General features: G+C 44.5%; 1 pseudogene; it reads right to left on the bottom strand.

Annotated features, from left to right (window-relative positions):
* Window positions 1–341: 341 nt before the first annotated feature.
* LOC148119743 (small ribosomal subunit protein eS28 pseudogene) lies at window positions 342–1,070 on the bottom strand (annotated as a pseudogene).
* Between the last annotated feature and the right edge of the window lie 6,507 nt (window positions 1,071–7,577).

Raw genomic sequence — 7,577 nt, 5'->3', positions numbered from 1 at the left:
TTATTTTCACTTTTTAAAAATATTTATTCTTATTGTGTGTGTGCGCGCGCGCTCACGCATGCAGCTGTTCTTGTATGCCAAAAGACATCACTGATTTCCTGGAGCTGAAGTCACAGGTGGTTGTGAGCTGCCTGACACGGGGAATAGGAGTGAATACAGGGTCTCTGGAAGAGCATCAAATGCTTTTAACTGCTGAGCCATCTCTCCAACCCAAGTTTTAAGCTTTTATTATATCATTTCTTTCTTTCTTTAAAACAAACAAACAAAAAAGCTATACAAATGCTTTATTTAGCAGTTGCAGGTGATCTCATGGGCCAAGTGGTGGATACCGAGGAACAAGGTCAGCTCAACCTCTGAGCTTCTCTTTCTGACTCCACCCATCACCCTCTCAAACAGGGCCTTTGACATTTCAGATGACAGAGTGGTTGGTGTCATCCACGAATTCCACATGCACCTGTGTGCACTGCCCCTGCAAACCAGCCCTAGCTAGCACTTTGGCTACCCTAGTCAGCTGTATGGGCTGCATGTGACTTGTGTCCATGATGGTGACGACCTGGAGGAGAGGAGTGTATACGTTTCTTACACTATTTTTAAGTTGGTATACAACAGAATGGGTCTCATTAGAGTACTCTGTGCATGTAGTATCGTACTTTCTCACACTCAGCCCCATGTTCTGTGTTGAGAACGATGGGCTTGCATTATGATTTTAACACACTTTGTGCTATGCAGACCAGAGCTTTTGGGGAGCATAGCATTATCCCACATCCTCGTAACATTCAGGGTTCCTTTCATTTCTTTGGGAATAATTTCTCCCCCTCTGCAAGCAAGACCTTTTTTACCTTCCAGATATCAGCAGCCCAGAGACAGCAGTGATAGAACTTCATTGCAACAGTGACATTGTGCATGGGGATGTGGACGGGGCTGCTGCAGGTCTTCCTACTTGCAGCTTCTAGACTCTGGGGACTTCTCGGTTCCCTTCATTCCAGGCTGGATTTTCTTCTCCCATCATGCTCACAGGTATCTATGAGGCTGCCAGCAAGATCTTTTCTCCTTAAGTTAGCCAGGGTCTTTTTCTGTCGCTTGTAACAACAAAAACAAAACCAAACAAACAAACAAAAGTCTTCTCGATATACTAATTTTAACACCTGTACAGTGAATAAAGCAAGTATATAATGTGACAGCAGCTGCGGAGCCTCTGCAGGGGTCCCCTAGAAGAGCTCTTACCTGCTGACCCATCTCTCCAGTCCCCCAGGATCTCTTTTCAATGTTGATACATATTATTTGTTTCTGTAAGGGAAAGCTAACTAAACAACACAGTGGATAGACTTTGAGCTTTGTGCTAGGAAAATGCGCTCCAGGCCAGGCCGAGCTCTGAGCTCCATCTGCTCTGGCTGCCGCAGGGTACCTACACCTAACTTGGTAGCATGACGCCACTTGTTTTCAAAACTTTTCTTTGAGCCAGTTATTAAAATGATTATAGCCCTTGGTGCACAGGTAAGTACTTGGTCTCCAGCACACAGCCCTGGCCCTTAGCTTCCTAACAGTTTGAAGTAAAAGCTTCTAAAGTTTCATTTGCCTTTTCCAGCATCCTTCCAGCTCTCTCTAGCGGTGCTCAGGAAGATGCCTTCCTGCAGCAAGTCTGACCTGACATTTGCACACATTTTAACGCTTAGAGGACACCACGCATTTCGGAGACATCAACCATCCATCTCTTTAGAAATAATTGCTGTAAATACACTTTTCATTCATTATCCAGCTTCTTGTAAATTATACGCACAGTTTCTTAAGGGCAGCAGGAGCAGTTTTACTTTAAATCAGTGCATCTCCGTTGGATGCACACTCGTATCACGGAGCAGTCTTGTGAGTTGTGGCTGAGGGCTGAAGGATATTTCTGGATGGCTGCTGCTGCGTAGCGAACCCTCCCAAACACATCGGGCTAAAATAGTCATTAAATGAGTAGTCATTTACTTTCTCACATCCTTAAATTTGGGCAGGGCTTGGTAGGAATAGTTGTTTGTGGATGCTAGTTGTTAGTGGAGACCACAGTTGGAGTTCATGACCATAAAACACACACGCTCGCTCCTTGTGTGGATACAAAGCTTCCTGACAACATGGTGACTGAGTTCCACCAAGGGTCCCAGCAAGGAGAGTGAAATGTAAGGTACCTCTCAACCTGACCTCAGAAGTCACACAGCCATTTCTGCCACATCCCTGGCCAAGGCCATCATAAAGGTCTGCCAAGATTTAAGGGCGGGCTCAATGACCTCATTAATTGATGGGATGGGTGTAAACTTTATAGGAAGGGCATGTGGAATATAACTTACCATCGTGGTCATATTTATAAAATAGCATTGGCTACAGTAAGGCGTGGACGCTGAGATTTCACTTCTCTAGTAACCAGATGATCCCAGTGCTGCTGATACTGTGTCTGGGCTTAGAGCAGCAAGGGTCTAGACTGCTCTTTAAAGTCAATGGATATTCTTGAAAGATACTGTAATGGTTACTTTGCTGCTACTGTGATAAAACACCAAGACCAAAGGCCCTTTAAGGAAGAGGGAGTATGTTTTGGCTTCCAGTACCAAAGGATAAGAACCCACGAGGGTGGAGTGGAGGCCTGGTACCAGGCAGCAGGAATGGAGGTTGCAGCAGGATGTTGAGAATTCACACCCTTTACTGAAAGCATGAAGCAAGAGAGTGAACTGGGAGTAGCAGAAGGTTTCTTACACTAAAAACTCATCTCCAGTGACACACTTATTCCAACAAGGCCACACCTTCTAGCCTTCCCAAACAGTGGCACCCATGGGAGAGCAAGCATTCCAATACCCAAGAGCATGGGACATTTCTCATTCAAACCACAAGTACCTTTTGTTCCATCTTTTGTTTTCTTACAACATTCCTTTACCCGCATCCTTTACTCTTCTTTCTCTGGGATACTCATAAAGAAAGGAGAAATGCTTCATGAAGCTTTGGTTAGTGTCCTACTTTGTTTTCTATTGCTGTGATAAATAGCATCACCACAAGCGTCCTGGGAAGAAATGGTCATCCTACAGCCCATCCCTGAGAGAAGTCAAGAATTCCAAAGAGGAACCTGAAGTTAGAAATGTTGTTTACTGACTTGCTCCCCGTGACTTGCTCAGTTTTCTTCTTTCTTTCTTTCTTCCTTTCTTCCTTTCTTCCTTTCTTCCTTTCTTCCTCTCTCTCTCTCTCTCTCTCTCTCTCTCTCTCTCTCTCTCTCTCTCTCTCTCTCTCTTTTTGAGACAGGGTTTCACTGTTAAGCTCTGGCTGTCCTGGAACTCGCTTTGTACATCAGGCTGACCTCAAACTCACAAGAGATCCACCTGCCTCTCCTCCCAAGTGCTGGGATTAAAGACATGCATTACCACCTTAATGTAGCCCAGACTGACCTGGACCTCACATCCTCCTGCCTCCACCTTCCAAGGCTGAAATGATAAGCAAGAGCTACCATGCCTAGTTTAGCAAATCTGTTTACTAAGGCACATTTATGCCTGCTGACACTAGGTAGTTTTAAGCTCATTTATCTTTATGATGTTGATTGTTTTGTTTGTTGGTTTTGTTTTGTTTTCCTTGTTTCTTTTTCACAGAACTGATGATGGAATTCAGGGCCTTACACTTGCTAGGCAAGCACTCAAAGCAAACATTGAGCTATATCCCGGACTCTTGCATTTCTTACGTTTTGAGTGAATCTGTGATAAGCATCAGTGAAGTGACAGAGTAACTCAGATGGCCTCTTGAGGAGTCACTTGGGTCCAGTCACTAAACAAATGACTGCTGTGGTTCTCAGTGAGCTAAGTCTGGGGCACAAGACTCCTGCTCCCTGAAGCTTCTATTTGCTGGGTAGTATGGGGAGAAGGAATTACAAGCAAGCAATTAGTCAAAGTCCCCAAGACCCTTTAAGGAGGACTGCAGTGTTGTGTCTGGGTAAAAGATCTGACCAAAGTACAAATAAACAATGGATTTTAATAAGGTGGAATGTGTGGAATCCACATCTCAGTTTGCCTTTTGGAAACACATCCAGTCTGCCTGCAGGATCAGAGACAAATACCCACATACCCGCCTGTGCTAGGGTAGATCATCTCCAGACATTTCAGCCAAAACAAAATGTTTCTTTGCATGCAAAAGGAAATGAAAAATCAAGTTTTATGGTCAGCAAATATTAAAGAGATTTGCAAATATGGAAAACATTACTCCTCTTACTTAATTTAAAAAATTTTTTAAACATTTTATAATTTTGTGGGGGGCATATCCATACATGGCACAGACAGCATGAGGTCAGAGAATAAACTTCAGTAGCTGGTTTCTCCTCTATGACATGGGGCTCAGGGGCGAGGGTCTTTACCAGCCCTGATTTTAGTATGGAAAATATACTTGAATTTGTATAAAATATGTGCTAGGAAATATAACACATTGTAACGCAGTGGTGGAGCAGATGTTAGCATGTATATGCTGAGATTTGTGCCTCAGCACATACACATGTCATAAAAACCTGCTGTTTGCCTTCGTAGTACCTCATGGAAGGAGGATTTCCCACAATTGGAAGTCAGCCTTGTTAAAAATGCTACAAGATCCCCTGTGGCGGCAGGCAGCGGGCCCTGGGAGCAGAGCAGCTAGTCCCAGGCAGAGACAGCTGCCAATCCCAAGCAGTGGCTGGTCCCAAGTGGGCTGGTCCCTGCGAGCCCTGGGGGTGTGAGCAGGCAGCTTGCTCGTGGTGGGTCCCAGTGCCTGGTTCTGAGCAGCGGGTCCCTGACCAGGAGAGCCTCAGTCCGGGTGGGGCCCAGTCATGCGGTGGGAGATACATGGGCAGACACATCGCACAGAATAGAATTGGATATTTATTACTTAGAGGAGAGAGGGGGGAGAAGGAGAAGAGGAAGAGAGACAGAGAAAGGGGAGTGGGAGAGAAGAAGGGCGCGTGCCAAGAGGGGACAGTGAGAGTCAAGATGGTAAGAGAAGGGCAGGGGTCACTGAGAGTGGGCGTGGCTTATCTCTTAAAGTGACAATTAACCATAACATTCCTAACTCTTTTTTATAATAGAAAGCAGGAAATTAAATACCACAAGTTGATGGAATTGGGGCAGCGAATTCTCAAGACTGCTTCCGGCTTATTTGTGAGCGTTGTCTTGGGGGGGGGGGGGCTGAGAAGGCTGGGTGTTGGCCACATCCTGGCATAGCTGGTCTCTTTGTTCCTGTTTGGTGTTTGTGGTATGGAAATGTTTGGAGTCTCTTATACCTGTTTAAGGTCTTGGCAAAACAAAGAACAAAGTTAAATTAAGGAAAAAAAAATTTAGGACCAGGGAATCGAGGGGAGGGGGTGTGTATCTGACCTGTTTAAGGTGGATCCTTTAATTTGGCTCCCTGGAACTCACAAGAATTCCTTGGGTTTGTGAAAATAGAAGTTTTAGACACATAATGACTGTGGCATATTTTGTACTGTGACATATTTTTGTACAACGAAAAGTATTTTTTTAAGGCAGCATAAGAGAGAAATTTGATTTGAAATTTTTTTGGTGAGATAGCCTGGCGAAACCTCAAACTTTGAGAAGGATAAGATTTTACTTGAGTTACTGATTAAAAAAATGACAGAGAACTTACTTGGTTGGCACCCAGAGCTACTCTTTTTTGGGTCCTCCATGGTTGCTGAAGGTTGCACTTGACCTTTGCTGTTTTGCACAGGGCCTGCCAGGCTCCAGAAGACCCTTTGGGCTAAGAAATCTGTATGAAGACAGGCCTACCTTGACCTGAGCAACTAGGCTGTCGATTCCAGCGATTCTGTCCACGTCAGGAGATTTTAGTTTAGATGAAAGGCAGTTTTGCCCAATGGTCAGCACTTGGCAGTTGAAGCCAACTGTGGATGGATGTTGTTCTGTGCCCATTTGTCTTCTGTCTTCTTTGGAGGAAGCAGGGTGCTGCTGTTAGGAGCCAACCTGTCTCTTTTTGCTATGAAAAGTTTTTTAATAATTACATATCTAAATATCACATTCCCCAGTTCTCTGAGCAATTGAAGGCTGTTTATTAGGTATAACTGCAGTATAGAATCTGTCTGGAAGGTTGGGTCTGAGCTTGACAGTACCAGCTCTTAACAGGTAAGATTTACACTTGAAAAGGGCAGAAAGAAGAAAAAAAACTGCTTGCAATATAAGGTTAATGACAGAACTGACAATAGTAGAGAACAGCTTAATATATTTTAAATGAGGGTTGGATTAAATATAAGAGACTTAAAAGTACATACCAGTTTAAAACATGAGACTTATGATTTTGTAGTCTGAAATGAGATGTAATGAACAATTATTATACACAGAAAGAGTGAACAGGAAGTGGACAATGTGGATGCTTTTGATGGGCCCCTATCAAAAGCATGCCACTGCGCAAAACACGTAACAGAGTCAACAAGAGGATTTTAGTGAAAACCAGGGGACAAGGCAGGGTATCACCTGACCTGGCTCTTAGCCAAGATGGTGGCAAAGTCACCTGACCCCAGTCAAAATGGAGGCATCCACATGTTATATGAAAAAAAGCCACAATTTTTTGAGATGTAAGGATTTTTAAGCTTAATAAGAGGGACCTAAAGGCGTGATCTGCCCTGTTGCTGAGCCGCCATGCCACACCACAAGCTGCAGAGGGGAGCCAAAGGCTGAAACTGAAAAAATTGCACCATGCCATGGCTGGAATTGAAAAAGCCGGCTGGAATTTAAAAAAAGCTGGGGAGCTGACATGGGTGGTTGCTATCCACAGCCAGAATCGTGAAAACCTGTGAAACAGCGGCACCCAAGGCCTATAAGGGAATGTCTTCCAGAATAGGCAGGATGCAAATTGGCGCAAACACCCAGGACTCGTGGTCTAGTGGAGTTCTATGGCCTAGCCGAATCTGGTCGGGTGACTCAGAAACCAGAGAGGTTGGGGCCGCTCTGAGCGGCATTATGTTGAGGGAAGGAAACGAAAAGAGAAGAAATGAAAAGAAGATGAAGAAACTGGGAGACCCAGGGCCTCGAGTTGAATGCACTGCACAGGGAGTGTACAGTGCTAAGGCGGGCTGGCTGACCCCGGGTCAGTCCCAACACGATTCTGGTCAAGGGGAGCAACCGTGGCAGAACAGGGGCGACTCACTGATTGAAGCCAGGAAGCCGGTGGTGGGAGTGGTTCAGGATCCTGACCCTGGGAGTGACAATTAACCATAACAAGCCTTCTAGGTCATCCAGGGCTACATGGTGAATGAAATTCTGCCTTAAGCCCTCCGCCCCATAAATAAGTACTATTTATGTCTGCATCTGAAATTTTCATTATTTTAAATCCACTAATACACTAACATTTTCTCGGCTCAGATTTCAAATATAACTAATATGGGCATATGTGAACCACATCAATGACTTTGAAGGGCAGAATGTGTTTCCTACACTTTTTTGTTTTTTGAGCTCAGGCTAGATTCAAACACATTTACCTTAACCCCTGAAGCACTGGAATTACAGGCATGTAGGCATGTACCATCTTGTCCTGAAACCTCCCACATTTAAATTGCATCACATGTCCTCCTGGGTGCCTATGATGTTTTATACCGATTGTGA

This window comes from Myodes glareolus, chromosome 14 (genome assembly GCF_982192425.1).
Source record: "Myodes glareolus chromosome 14, mMyoGla1.1, whole genome shotgun sequence".
Classification (NCBI taxonomy): domain Eukaryota; kingdom Metazoa; phylum Chordata; class Mammalia; order Rodentia; family Cricetidae; genus Myodes; species Myodes glareolus.
The sequence above is the reverse complement of the archived record's forward strand: the minus strand, read 5'-3'. Positions and strand labels throughout refer to the sequence as shown.